This window comes from Aquarana catesbeiana, linkage group LG09, assembly GCF_042186555.1.
Source record: "Aquarana catesbeiana isolate 2022-GZ linkage group LG09, ASM4218655v1, whole genome shotgun sequence".
Taxonomy (NCBI): domain Eukaryota; kingdom Metazoa; phylum Chordata; class Amphibia; order Anura; family Ranidae; genus Aquarana; species Aquarana catesbeiana.
This window is the reverse complement of record NC_133332.1, coordinates 131,178,453-131,194,550: the sequence shown is the minus strand read 5'-3', so window position 1 is coordinate 131,194,550 and position 16,098 is coordinate 131,178,453.

Genomic DNA, 16,098 nt, shown 5'->3' with positions numbered 1-16,098 from the left:
CCTTTAGCCGAATTTACAAGATCACAACCACTCTTCTTTGGTTTCCAGATAGGCACCATAGAACACAAAATAAATTTATTCGCAGACGATGTGATACTCAAGCTGATCAATCCTACCATTTCCCTGGCTTCAGTACAATCAGTTTTACATAGATTTAGTAAAATCTCTTATTACAAGGTAAACGTGAACAAATCTTTCATATTGTACCTGGGCATAGATGGAATCACCAGCAACCTACTTAGAAATACATATTCATACGCATGGGCTGACACAGGTCTTTCATACCTGGGAATCACACTCATGAGACATGTAAACCAACTTTATGCTCACAACTATGTAAACTTTAAACACTACCCTCCTCCTACTTCAAATCTCTGCAATCCATCATCCATTAATTCATTTGGCAGGGGAAAAAGGCTAGAAGTGCGCACAATAAACTCATCAAACATAGGCTAGCTGGAGGGACAGGTTATACTGACATAAAAGATTACACTGCCACAATATTGTCACAACTGAAAGACTGGCTTTCCACACATACCACAACTCTTTGGGGACACATAAAGTCGACCATAATTCCAGAAGGGAATCTTAAAACTTGGCTGTTCAGCACAGCTGTGAACCCTTCCAACTTTAAACTTCTTGTGCCATCAATTCAGGCTTCCGTTATGGCTTGGAAAACACTGTGTCCCTCTAAATGGGACCATATTATAACTAAAGCACTCCCAATCCCCCTTGAAACGTTACAACTACTGACCCCAGATTTAACCCTACCAAACTGGTTAACAAATAATATAACCCTCACTTCAGATCTCCGCAATACAATAACTAAAAAGACATTCCTACAAATCCAAAAATTATACAATGCACCTACCAAAGACTTCCTAATATACCATAGGATTCAACATTGTGTCTCCTCCTGCCCTCGCCTGGAAGGAGCAATACCCACTGACATGTGGAACTATTACTTCTCCAACAGTCAGAATTGCAAAGGCATTTCCTTGATCTATTCAACGCTACATGAAAAGACAAAGTTTACCAAATCATTGCCCTTCGGGCGATTGGAGAAGGGACTACATCAGTCATTCTCGGATCAAAACTGGAAATCAGCCCTGCAATCTATATACAAATCCACAAAATGTGCTTCACTCTGGGAATTAACCCAGAAAATATCTCTAAGGTGGTATCTAAGACCACAGAAACTAGCAAGATTTACTCCCAACTCCTCCTCCACATGCTGGAGATTATGTGGACAAAAAGGTTCCCTAGGCCACATATTTTGGTCCTGCCCACACCTGAAAAAGCTCTGGACAGACATTTCTAACCTGCTTTCTGACATTACACAAACACAATGTATACTCACCCCACAATTGGCCATCTTGAACATTAACATAGACTCCATTCTGCCACGTTATAGGACAACTACTACCCACATTCTATTAGCAACAAGATTTTTGATTGCTAGAAACTGGAAGACTGATAGTGTCCCAACATTACTTGATGTGATTACCATGGTACAAACTCACTTCACCTATGAGCGTCTAATGACGATTGAAGCTCAAATACACTCCAAACTGCTTAAAAACTGGCTTCCCTGGATCAACTGGTATGAAAAACTTGTCAACCTCTGAATTAACTAATATGTTCCACTTCGTGTTCATCCTGCTCCTGCCTACCCTTCCCTCTACAGCACGGGGATAGGAGATGTGGTCTCCCTCCCCCCGACACAGTAAGTACTCAGTTGGGGTGTTTGGGGTCAATAAACAGCACTCTTAGCCCTACTTATGGCACCCACACTGTATATCACTGTTGAAACTATTTACAACTGTTCGTATTCTACTATGTCATAAAAACAAGTGTAGGGAAGAGTATAGCTAGCCGGGCGAGCTATACTCTTCCCTACACTTGTTTTTATCAACGTGATCACACTTTTTAATTGTTTTGTTTATTGGTGTGACCCAATAAATATACCATTTTTGATCTGCACTATTGGCACATTTCATTTTTTTGCCTCCCTACATTCCGGGATTTCTATGAGGTTTGGACATTACATCACTCCCCCATGGTCCCTCCTGAGTGGCCATTTCCATCTTGATTGGTAAAGCAGAGAGGGGATACCCCACTGAGATCTGGGGTTCCTGGGATGACCACCTCCATTTTGGATCTCTAAGCCTGTTCGATTCGGTGTCACTGGCATCCGAATCCACCATCTCTGGTAAGAGTATTCAATCTATTTGTCATTCGTGATTTTCATGCTGATGAAACACAGATTTGAAGAATTTCCATTCACTTTGGACTCACCCTTCACTCTTCATGATGGGACTTTTTTCACTTATTTTTATTGTGGTTTAGTTCCAATATACTTCAGTCGTTGAACTTTATACATTCATTTTTTTCGTGTCTCAGTGTATTGTACCCACTGATTATCACATCACTCTTTTTTGTTTATTTTAGCGCTACATTTTTATTATTATTTCTTTTAAAAGAGGTGGCATAGGAAATGATCCAACCCCTGAGGTATGCTTTGCCAGCATCCCAGAAGAGGTTTGGATTATCTATGTGAGGAGCGTTGGCCGTAGAGTATTCAGACCATGATTTGGACACGAACTGCTGGAGGTCAGTGTTATTATGTAGATAGGAAGGAAATCACCAAATTTTTGGGTGGGGAAGTAAGTCGAGATTATTGAGTGTCACCTCTATGGGGGCATGGTCGGATATGGCTATGTCGTGAATGTCAGCACTGTTGAGCATGGGGAGAAGGTTGTCTGAGCCAAAGGAATAGTCTATCCTTGTGAGGACATTGTGTGGGTTGGAGTAGAAAGTAAATTCCCTGTCAGCTGGGTAAGAGAGGCGCCAGAGATCCTGGAGGTGGATGGGTTCCATGGTGGTTGCAAAGTATGAGGGGGCGGTGGGGTCGGAGCTAAGTTTAGGGCGCTTGGGTGACGATCTGTCATCCGTCTGATGGAGGATATTGTTGAAATCTCCTCCAACCAAATGAGGCAGGTGGGTGTTGCTAAGTAGCCAAGTAGATAGCTCAGTGTAGAACTGTTTGCCTAGGCTATTGGGAGCGTAGATATTTGATATCACCAGCTCCTTGGAGCCTATTTGGATATGTGCCATGATAAAACATCCCTGGCTGTCTGATTTCACAGATAAGACAGTGCAGGGGAGGTTTTTGTGTATCAGCAGGAGAACACCCGCTTTGCGTCCAACAGCATCCGAGCCTAAGACAGTGCCTACCCAAAGCTTCTTCATGCGATGAAAGTCTGGGGTTAGTAAGTGAGATTCCTGAAGTAAGGCTATGTCAGTTTTGATTCTTTTGAGATGTCTGATAATTTTCATCCTCTTGTGGGGGGATCTGAGACCTTTTACATTCCAGGAGACTATTTTCATATTGGGGGGTCCTGGGAGGGATATGGGCCGATGTAAGAGATTCGTCACTGTGTAAGTCGTGTGGTAACGTCACAGCTATATCAGGAGGTAGGATATTATTCTCATGATGAGAATGTGGAGGAGGGAAGCATGGAGGTTTGCATGAGCCCCAGGGTAAAAGGAGAAGGGAGGGGGAAGAGATGTCAGGGGGGAAACCTGAAAAGAAAACAAAACATGTGAACTTCTCTTTTTACCGCATGGAGTCACTGTGTAGGTCAACTCTCAGGACAGGACCCTAATGGTACGACCTTAGAGAGCTCATGGCTGAGGAGAGGGTTATGGTGAGGCTACTTCGGGCCATGTTTAGGGGGAGGATGAGTTAAGCCATACACAGTGAGGCCAGGAGGGATTGTAAAACATATCAGAAGACATTTATAAAATAAGGTATTCGATAACTTAACAATGTAACATAGTAACATAGGACATATTGATGTATATACCGAAGCCTATACAAAATAATGATATTTAGCAGATGTAGCTGGTGGGGTAAGAGGAGGAGAAAAATAAAAGAAGTAATGGGAGAACGAGAATCGTGTGAGTGCATGAGCACAGACAGAGCCAAGTCCTGAAGTGGTGTAGTATGAGCTATCTTAAAAGAATGGTTATCCAAGAACATAGACTGCGACTCCCTTTTCAGCGAGGGGTGAGGCGATGCTGGTCCAGGACCGATGGTCTGAAACATTTGGGGGAATCTTTGTGTGGGCTCCTTTGGTCCAGGGAGCGATTGATAGGAGCAGCTTTGGATGGGGTGTGCGGGTGAGGGTTTGGATGTAGAGACCGCAAGTAGGCTTCCGCTTCAGAGGGGTCTTGAAAGGATAGCTGATCGCCGCTTGGGGTCTTGAGATGGAGGGTGGCCCGGAAGGCCAGTGTGAATTTGATTTGTTGTTTAAAGAGTTCTATGCAAACCTGCTGGAAGGCTTTCCATTTCTTAGAGACCTCAATTGAGTAGTCCACAAATATCAGAACCCTTATTCCATTAATTTGGAGTGAGCGGGTTTGTCTGTACTTTTGAAGGATAAGGGCCTTGTCAGAGTAGTTCAGGTATTTAGCAATTATAGGCCAAGGAGTCTTGCGTTCTGTGTTGTAGGACCCCATACAGTGGGCACGTTCCACTGTGCAAGAGCCTGGAAGGCCTAGTGCTTTCGGGATGCGTTGTGTGCAAAATTCAGATAGAGCAGGTGCTTGTAGGGATTCAGATATACCCACGAATCGCAGGTTGCTCCTTCTGGACCTGTTTTCCAAATTGTCGAGTTTTTGGATAATATACTGATTTGTCTTGTCCTGTGCTTGTTCTGTGGCCTAGGCCTGGTACATCTCCTCTTCCATGCTAGATAGGCGGTGTTCTAGCTCATTCAGCCTAGTGGTGTGTTCTCCTAGCTGGGCCTTCATCCCTGCGTTTACTGCCCTTTCCACTGAAGCAGAAATCATAGGGGACAGCAGAGCTGCCACAGCCTGCGCTATGCGCTCTGTGCTGTTATCTCCATTATGCTGTGGAGTGGAGACTTGTGGGGAGAAGGCCTGTGAGGGGGAGGCTTGTGGAGAGGAGACATGGGGAGGTTGTGGCTGAGCAGAGGAGACATGCAAGGAGGTGTGTGTGGCCGTGCAGCCGCTTACCTCCATCTCCGCCGTCTCTGGGTCTGTGAATGGCTCCGTGTAGGCCGAGACCGGGGGCCTCGATTTGCGGCTGGGCCGGCGGCGCCGTCTGGGCCGTTTATGTGCGGGAGCTGGCAAACCGATCCATGGGCTGGCAGATGTCACCCGGAGGTAGCTGGGGGTGATTTAGGAGGCTCTAGTTGGATTTTTTAGGCAGATTTGGTACGTAGTGTGGGAGCTGAGGAGAGGAGCAGCTACTCCATGCGGCGCCGGAACCGGAAGTGCAAGCTCTGTTTTAATAACACAGCAGCAGTGATGAACTGACTCACCTGGGGTATGGTCAGCAGAGATTTTTCAGACTTCAGAGAGGTTCACTTTACCCCATTTTAAACAATGGGAGCTGAATCTCTTAAATAAAATGGCCATTTTCTGGGCAAATATGCAAGAGGATATAAAAAAAATAGCTTGGAGGGGGTGAGCATTGCCCTGGGGTACATATATCAATGCAAAAATATTTAAAAAATATTCCATTCAGCCAGGAGCAGTGATTTTAACCACTTCAGCCCTGGAAGATTTGGCTGCTCAATGATCAGGCCATTTTTTGCGATACAGCACTACGTTGCTTTAACTGACAATTGCGTGGTCATGCGACGCTGTACCCAAACAAAATTGACGTCCTTTTTTCCCACAAATAGAGCTTTCTTTTGGTGGTATTTTATCATCTCTGTGTTTTTTATTTTTTGCGCTATAAACAAAAAAGAGCTACAATTTTGAAAAAAGCACAATATTTTGCACTTTTTGCTATAATAAATATCCCCAATTTTTTTTTAAAAGCTAATTTTTTCCTCAGTTTAGGCTGATATGAATTCTTCTACATATTTTTGGTAATAAAAATCGCAATAAGCATATATTGACTGATTTGCGCAAAAGTTATAGCGTCTACAAAACAGGGGAAAGATTTATGGCATTTTTATTACTATTATTTTTCTTTACTAGTAATGGCGGTGATCTGCGATTTTTATCGGGACTGTAACGTTATGGTGGACACATCGGAAACTTTTGACACATTTTTGGAACCATTGACAAATATACAGCGATCAGTGCAATAAAATGCACTGATTACTGTGTAAATGTCACTGGCAGGGAAAGGGTGAACACTAGGGGGCTATCAACTGTGTTCCCTAGTGTGTGTTCTAACTGTAGGGGAATGGGAGTGACTGGAGGAAATGACAGATCGTGGTTCCTAGCTAGTAGGAACTCACGATCTGCCTCCTCACAGAACTGGCAGTCATCGCAACCACCGGCCACAGTGCAGCTTAAAGGGACTGACATACAGCTATGATGGTTCATGGGATCGTGCCGACCTGCTGCCGTATAATGACGGCGGCTGGTCGGCAAGCGGTTAAGTGCTTAAACAGAAACATAAAAACATAAAAAATGCCCAATTCTTTTAAATAATATGCCTTTGGGGGGGAGGGGGAGGTGTCCCAATAATGTCAGCGAAAGGGCACATCTACAGTATCTCACAAAAGTGAGTACTCCCCTCACTTTTCATGTGACAACACTGAAGAAATTACACTTTTCTACAATGTAAAGTAGTGAGTGTACAGCTTGTATAACAGTGTAAATTTGCTGTCCCCTCAAAATAACTCAACACACAGCCATTAATGTGAGTACACCTCTAAGTGAACATGTCCAAATTGGGCCCAAAGCGTCAATATTTTGTGTGGCCATCATTATTTTCCAGCACTGCCTTAACCCTCTTGGGCATGGAGTTCACCAGAGCTTCACAGGTTGCCACTGGAGTCCTCTTCCACTCTTTCATGACGACATCACGGTGCTGATGGATGTTAGAGACCTTGCGCTCCACCACCCCCTGTTTGAGGATGCCCCACAGATGCTAAATAGGGTTTAGGTCTGGAGGCATGCTTAGCCAGTCCATCACCTTTACCCTCAGCTTTTTAGACAGTGGTCGTCTTGGAGGTGTGTTTGGGGTCGTTATCATGTTGGAATACTGCCCTGCGGCCCAGTCTCCGAAGAGAGGGAATGATGCTCTGCTTCAGTACGTCACAGTACATGTTGCCATTCGTGATTCCCTCAATAAACTGTAGCTCCCCAATGCCGGCAGCTTTCATGAAGCCCCACCCCATGACACTCCCACCACCATGTTTGACTGTAGGCAAGACATACTTGTCTTTGTAATCCTCATCTGGTTGCTGCCACACACGCTTGACACTATCTGAACCAAATAAGTTTATCTTGGTCTCATCAGACCACAGGACATGGTTCCAGTAATCCATGCCCTTAGTCTGCTTGTCTTCAGCAAACCGCAGGCTTTCTTGTGCATCATCTTTAGAAGAGGCTTCCTTCTGAAACAACAGCCATACAGACCAATTTGATGCAGTGTGTGGCATATGATCTGAGCACTGACAGGCTGACCCCCCACCCCTTCGACCTCTGCAGCAATGCTGGCAACACTCATACGTCTATTTCTCAAAGACAACCTCTGGATATAACGCTGAGCACGTGCACTCATCTTCTTTGGTCAACCATGGCAAGCCCTGTTCTGAGTGGAATCGGTCCTGTTAAACCGCTGTATGGTCTTGTAATAAGTGAACAATTGCGCTGATATTAACCTCCTATTATTACAAGAGCAAGCCCAGGAACAAATTGCCCTCCATGAGGAAAACTCCATGCTTTTATCTTGCCTAGAGGACACAGAAAATCGCTCTTGCAGGTCCAAGCTGCGTCTCCGAGGTATACCACAGCGTATTACCACAGCGTTATTCCAGGAGCTGGTGCCCTCCATACCTATTGAACGCCTTAATTTTGATAGAATCCACAGTGCGCTCACCCGTCGCCAGACTGATGGACCACCACGGGACATTATTGTCAAGCTGCATTGTTTCTGCACGAAAGAACAACTGCTAACAGCAGCCCGCAATAGGAACTCCCTTCAGTTCCAGAGCCACCCGTATCAATTGTTCTCTGATTTAGCACCCCTTACCATTGCTAAATGCCGTGCTATGAAACCTCAACTCCAGATATTACTACAGCACCAGCTTAAATATATATGGCGGTTTCCATTCGCTCTGTAGTTCTCCTTCCAAGGACAGCAACACACCTGCACTACTCCAGATTTGCTACAACGGCTGTTGGAGTCGCTTCACCTGTCGCCCCAGACACACCAGTCGGAAACACCACTTCCACGCACACCAGCTAGATCAGCCTCCCAGCCGTACAACACGACCCCAAAGCGGAGTAATACTGATCCACCATCTACCCGGAAAGGAACCCCAGCCCGATCATCTGAAAATTATTACCCGAAGATTCAAGCCCTTCGCTGAATGCAAGAAACTGTTTTTATTTTCTTATTTCTTTTTTCCATAAAGGCTCTCGGTTGCATTCGCAGATCTGATCTCAAACTACAGCCAGAGGACTTCTCTGCGACTGAGACCTGCTGGACGGCAACCTTCGGTTATGTTCACTCCACATTCTGAATGTTTTTTCTTCAGGGCTCCCAGGCCGTTTAGGGCCTGTTCAGGTTCAGTTGTTTAAGGCTTCATGCATACAGGCTGTTAAAATAACGTTATGAAAACGCCAGTATCTTTGCAGTCATTTTTTTTTTTAGTTTTTGAGCGTTTTTGAGCGTTTATCAGCGTTAGAGCGTTTTTACAGCTGAAAAACGTCTCTCAGAACCCACTGGTCCTGGTTTTTTTTTTACAGCTTAAAAACGCCTATGCCATTTGCAGCTCAAAAATGCCTAGGTGGGCATGAAGCCATAGACTAACATAGACAGGCCTTTTTAAGCTGAAAAAAAAGCTGAAAAAAGCAGCTGTAAAAAGTCCGTGTGCATGAGGCCTTATTGTTTTATTGTTCTATTTTAGTACTGTACTGTTCTGTTACTTACCTTAATAATGCAATTATATGCTGTATACATTTAATAACTCTTAATCTGGCCCACATTTAGTGAGCCAGATTAACTCCGCTACCTTGCCATTCCCACTCTAGAGCTACAGCAGTATAGCAGTTATATTCTCTTTATAATTTGACTAGTATATTGTTCATGCCTGGTATAACCCACTAGACCCCTCCCCATACCCCCCTCCCTCATTTCCCCCTACACTCCTCTTCCCATCACCCCTCCCCCTTCTCTCCTTCCTCCCTCCCTTTTCCCCTCCCCTCCCCCCTTCCCTCCCCTCGTCCCTCTCCCCCATGACCACCCCCCCTTTTTTCCCACCCCCTCCTTCTCCTCTCCTCGTTCCCTCATAGTCCCTTTACATTTATTCTTTATCGGAATGGCGCCAACGGAACATTCACGTATGCACCTTTTAGTTTCTTAACCACAATACTCCTTTTGTTTTTACCCTTTTTTTTTTGTGTTGATACTCTATTGATATCTGCAGTACTGAAGTTTTAGGATTTAAATTGATTCTATTATCCCCGTTTGCGGCCGGGAGCAGTCATTGCTCTCCCCCTCTACGGTGCATTGGCTCTCTGACTGGTTACCTGGTTGTAGGGTTGGTGCACTCTTTAGTCGAGCATTACTGATCTATTGCCTCCCCATCAGGAGGATGTCTCAGTATTTTGCCCTACACCTCATGTTCTCCCTTCTCTTTCCCCCTCTCTCCTATCTCTCCTTTCCCACACTTTTACTTTTTCTCTTCCCCTTTGTCGGTTGGCTCGCATGGGCCCTGTGCCCCCTGATAATAGCTTCCCATGTACCCATTAATGGCCCCACTTAATATACTCACTTTGAATGTTAAGGGACTTAACTCTTCGCATAAGCGGGTGAAAGCCTTTCAAACGTTTGCGTCTCTAAAAGCCAGTGTAGTAGCTCTCCAGGAAACCCACTTCTCTATACGCCAAACCCTGAGCTTTTTTAGTTCTAAATATCCACAGGTATTCACTGCCTCAGCGGGCACGAAACATAGAGGAGTTCTGCTGGCCTTCCATCACACTATGCCATTCACCCCTTTGTCTGAAATAAAAGACCCAGAAGGTCGCCACCTAATTCTTGTGGGACTGTTGCAAGACATAACAACAACTTTTGTTTCCTAATATGCTCCCAATACAAACCCAAACCCTTTTTTCTCACATTTGTTACAGGTTGTGAGAACACACTGCAAGGGAACTTTGTTCCTATGTGGCGATTCCAACTCTGTACTGCAACCACACATAGATAAATCACCCTATGCCCCTGAGCACTACACCCCCTCTACGCAATTCTGTAGACTAATACAAAAGGCCTCCCTCTTAGACACATGGAGAGAATCCAACCCCACAAAGAAAAACTATACATTCTACTCACACCCCCATAAATCCTTTTCCACGATTGACCACATTTTTATTTCTATAGCATCCGCTCCACTCCTGCTTCACTCCAGCCAATCACATGGACAGACCACTGTGCTGTCATCACCACAGTATCATCTTTGATACCACAAGCCACCAACAAATCATGGTGCATGAATGATTCTCTCCTAACCAATCAATCATACTGTCTGGATATCCAGGTAGCCCTCAAGGACTATCTTACATACAACGCCACCCTGGACATCTCCCCCATACTGCTCTGGGAGGCGCATAAACCAGTAATAAGAGGCACATGTATTTCAGTTGTGTCACATCTCAATAGAGATAAAATCCTCAAACTAAAACAACTTAAGTCAGATTACCACGATAGCTTTCTACAATTCCAAACCAGTCCAACTGAAGCACATAAAATAATTTTAGAAAAAACTAAACTTGAATTAGACCTGCTTCTAGCTGATGTGGCCAATAAGGCTATTCGCAGATCCAACCACACGACCTACACCAAAGCGAATAAACCAGATACCTATCTGGCTTTACGCCTTCGCAGGCCAGATCGTGTTCGTGTCCCCATTAGACTCAGATTGGCTAAAGACACGATTACTAGCAATCCGATCAAGGTTCTCTCAGAGTTCTGTAAGCAGTTGGCAAATCTTTATAAGGCTAAAGCAGTGTTTCCTTTGCGTGAAGCAGAGAAGCTTTTCCATAATTTGCCTATTCCTACACTATCAGATGCCAATCGCGAGTTAATGGAAAGTACGATCACAACCGTGGAAGTCTTAGCGGCCATCAAGACACTCAAACCCCATAAGCGCTCGGACGGCCTCCCTAGTCTCTATTATAAAAAAATTGCTACAGAACTAGCCCCCCTCCTCACCAATACTTTTAACGCCATACTCAGACAGCTTTCCTTTGGTAGAGACACATTGACGGCACTCATATCTATGATCCCGAAGCCAAACACTGATAATACAGTGTGGTCTAATTACAGACCAATTTCACTCTTAAATGTGGATATAAAGATCTTAGCCAAAATTTTAGCCCTACGCCTAAATCCTATTATTGGAGGACTGATATATAAGGATCAAGTAGGTTTTATACCTAAACGGCAAGCGAGCGATAACATTCGACGTGTGATCCTCCTACAGTACTTGGCTCGCTCTCGTAAAATTCCGATGCATCGTCTCTCCCTAGACATATGGAAGGCTTTTGACACAGTCTCTTGGCCCTATCTATTTTATATCCTCCAACGCTGGGGCTTCAGCCCACATTTTCTTGGCTGGATCAATGCTCTATACAACCACCCACAGGCTTACGTGCACTATTCAGGATTCTGTTCAGAACCCTTCGCTATCTCACAGGGAACTAGGCAGGGCTGCCCCTTATCCCCCTGTTATTTGCGCTCATGATTGAACCTTTAGCGGCCCTGATCAGAGCTAGCCCTGACATACGAGATTTAGAGGTAGCTTCAACCTCGCACAAACTGTGTCTCTTTGCTGATGATGCACTAATGTTTATTACGTCACCTCATACTACTCTACCAAACCTAATGAACATCTTAAATAAGTTTGCTCGGGTCTCCGGGTTAGAAGTCAACCAAACAAAATCAAAAGCTCTCAATGTGTCTCTACCACAAGCTGATCTTGAAATGCAGCGCCAAAATTTTCCTTTTCACTGGTCCTCCACATCTATTCCCTACCTAGGGATTGAATTGTCCAATGATCCATTAAAACTGTTCCAATCCAATTATCTCCCAATGCTAACCCAACTATCTTCTCTACTTAATTCCTGGCTGCCTTTATGTGTCTCCTGGCTCGGACATATTGCCGCTGTAAAAATGTCCTTGTTACCAAAATTATTGTACTTATACAGAGTACTCCCTATCGCGGTCCCCCCTTAATACCATAGGATCATACAAAACAAAGTTTTTAAATACATCTGGGGCCCCATACGGCCCAGAGTTGCGAGGCCGGTTCTACCCCGTAAACAAGCTCAGTGGCAGCCTTGGTATACCCAACTTTTTACACTATTATCACGCGGCCCGACTAGCCCAGTCTACTCTATATCATTCTAAATCTGAAATACCACTCTGGGTTGGCCTTGAGGCCATTGACCTTCACCCGATTACTGTAACCAATTTGTTATGGCTCCCCCCAACCTCGCGGGGCCCTATAACCAATACGTTAACGCAGCATACACTTAAACTCTGGGATTAGTTGAAGACCCCCTTCAAATTGATTTCCCCACACTCCTCACTTCTATCCTTTCTAGGCCACCCTCAATGCTATCCAGCTTATTCAGAACCAGCCTCATTTCAAGCCTGTGTTCGGGCGGGTCTGACTCACATATGCGACCTAATTAATGGTGACACTATAAAATCATTTCCAAATATCCAGGCACAAGCACAGCTCCCCAGTAGAGAGTGCTTCTGCTATCTTCAGATTGTACATTTTGCTTAAACAACCATAAAATCTAACTCTGGGCTGGATATTCTAACTGAATACGAAAATATGTGCGACTCGGACCCACATGCCCCAGGTGCTATCTCTCGTCTTTATGCCCACCTCACCTCGTCATCCTCAAGCCTTCCCACCTACGCGCAGCGATGGTTAAGGGACTTAAATATAAACCTTGAGGCAGATGATTGGATGACCATTTGGACCAACACAAAAAACTCTTCCCAGAATGTTGTTGCCTCAGAGGCAAATTACAAAGTGCTAATGCGCTGGTATCTAGTCCGAGCTAGAATTGCTAAATTTCTACCCAAATTTCCCCCTAATTGCTTCAGGGGGTGCGGGGACAGAGGAACACACTTGCACATCTGGTGGACATGCCCACTGGTGCAACGCTTTTGGGCAACAACATTCCAAATGGCATCTACCCTCCACCAAATCACCCTAGATCCTAATCCTGCCGTAGCCCTACTCAACTTGATTCCGCAAGAATACACCACAACTCCGCCTTCTCCTTCACCTGTTTACCGCAGCCAAGCAAACGATTGCTAAGGCTTGGAAGACACCCACGCTTAGTATAGCCAAAATGAAGAATAGGGTCACTCAAGCAATGATACACAGCAAAATTGAAGTGAAAATCCTAGATAAGGTCCCCCAGCACTCCAAAACCTGGCAACCATGGATTGAGCACTTTTTGCCTACTGATATAGATGAATAGGGATGAGCTTCGTGTTCGAGTCGAACCCATGTTCGACTCGAACATCGGCTGTTCGATCGTTCGTCGAATTGCGAACGATATGGGCTGTTCGCACCAAATTCGTGTGGCGCGTCACGGCCCATAATTCACTGCGGCATCGCAGTGCATTGCTTGCTGATGATTGGCCAAGCATGCACTATGACCCGCATGCTTGGCCAATCACAGCGCCGCCTTAACAGAGAGCCATAATTGGCCAAAGCCAAGGAGGCTTTGGCCAATTATGGCTCAGGGGATTTAGTACACGCCCCACACTATATAAGGCCGCCTGCACGGCGGCCCTGTGCAGTGTGTTCCGGTGTGCTTAGAGAGAGAGAGAGACAGTGTCATTTCATTTGAGTTAGCTAGATTAGGCAGGACAGTCAGTCAGTTAGCTGCACTTAAAGTGTATTGTGTATATATATGCATCCCAGGTGTTGCATATATATATATATATATATACACTGTATTCAGTTTAGCTAGATCCGTTCCTGTTATCTTCTAGACTATTTACATTTAGTGCAGTGCGTCCTGCTCACAGTGTTCAGCTAGATCCGTTCCTGTTATATTCCTACTGACAGGCAGGCTTGTCTTGTTACAGTATTTTGAAGAAAATTACTGGTGTTCTTGATCCTATTAGTGCCACAGTCAGGCAGCTAGACTATTTACATTTAGTGCAGTGCGTCCTGCTCACAGTGTTCAGCTAGATCCGTTCCTGTTATCTTCTTACTGACAGGCAGGCTTGTCTTGTTACAGTATTTTAAAGAAAATTACTGATGTTCTTTTGATCCTATTAGTACCACAGTCAGGCAGCTAGACTATTTACAGTTAGTGCAGTGCGTCCTGCCCACAGTGTTCTGCTAAACCTACAAGTAAGTGGGGTGCGTCCTGCTCACAGTTTTCAGCTAAACCTACAAGTTAGTGGGGTGCGTCCACCTCACAGTGTTCAGCTAAACCTACAAGCTAGTGGGGTGCGTCCTGCTCACAGTGTTCAGCTAGATCCATTTCTGTTATCTTCTTACTGACAGGCAGGCTTGTCTTGTTACAGTAAATACAGCTACCTGAAGAAAATTGCTGGTGTTCTTTTGATCCTATTAGTACCACAGTCAGGCAGCTAGACTATTTACAGTTAGTGCAGTGCGTCCTGCTCACAGTGTTCTGCTAAACCTACAAGTTAGTGGGGTGCGTGCTGCTCACAGTGTTCAGCAAAACCTACAAGTTAGTGGGGTGTGTCCACCTCACCGTGTTCAGCTAAACCTACAAGCTAGTGGGGTGCGTCCTGCTCACAGTGTTCAGCTAGATCCGTTTCTGTTATCTTCTTACTGACAGGCAGGCTTGTCTTGTTACAGTATTTTAAAGAAAATTGCTGGTGTTCTTTTGATCCTATTAGTACCACAGTCAGGCAGCTAGACTATTTACAGTTAGTGCAGTGCGTCCTGCTCACAGTGTTCTGCTAAACCTACAAGTTAGTGGGGTGCGTCCTGCTCACAGTGTTCAGCTAAACCTACAAGTTAGTGGGGTGCGTCCACCTCACAGTGTTCAGCTAAACCTACAAGCTAGTGGGGTGCGTCCTGCTCACAGTGTTCAGCTAGATCTGTTCCTGTTATCTTCTTACTGACAGGCAGGCTTGTCTTGTTACAGTATTTTAAAGAAAATTGCTGGTGTTCTTTTGATCCTATTAGTACCACAGTCAGGCAGCTAGACTATTTACAGTTAGTGCAGTGCGTCCTGCTCACAGTGTTCTGCTAAACCTACAAGTTAGTGGGGTGCATCCTGCTCACAGTGTTCAGCTAAACCTACAAGTTAGTGGGGTGCATCCACCTCACAGTGTTCAGCTAAACCTACAAGCTAGTGGGGTGCGTCCTGCTCACAGTGTTCAGCTAGATCCGTTCCTGTTATCTTCTTACTGACAGGCAGGCTTGTCTTGTTACAGTATTTTAAAGAAAATTACTGATGTTCTTTTGATCCTATTAGTACCACAGTCAGGCAGCTAGACTATTTACAGTTAGTGCAGTGCGTCCTGCTCACAGTGTTCTGCTAAACCTACAAGTTAGTGGGGTGCGTCCTGCTCACAGTGTTCAGCTAAACCTACAAGTTAGTGGGGTGCGTCCACCTCACAGTGTTCAGCTAAACCTACAAGCTAGTGGGGTGCGTCCTGCTCACAGTGTTCAGCTAGATCCGTTTCTGTTATCTTCTTACTGACAGGCAGGCTTGTCTTGTTACAGTAAATACAGCTACCTGAAGAAAATTGCTGGTGTTCTTTTGATCCTATTAGTACCACAGTCAGGCAGCTAGACTATTTACAGTTAGTGCAGTGCGTCCTGCTCACAGTGTTCTGCTAAACCTACAAGTTAGTGGGGTGCGTCCTGCTCACAGTGTTCAGCTAAACCTACAAGTTAGTGGGGTGCGTCCACCTCACAGTGTTCAGCTAAACCTACAAGCTAGTGGGGTGCGTCCTGCTCACAGTGTTCAGCTAGATCCGTTCCTGTTATCTTCTTACTGACAGGCAGGCTTGTCTTGTTACAGTATTTTAAAGAAAATTGCTGGTGTTCTTTTGATCCTATTAGTACCACAGTC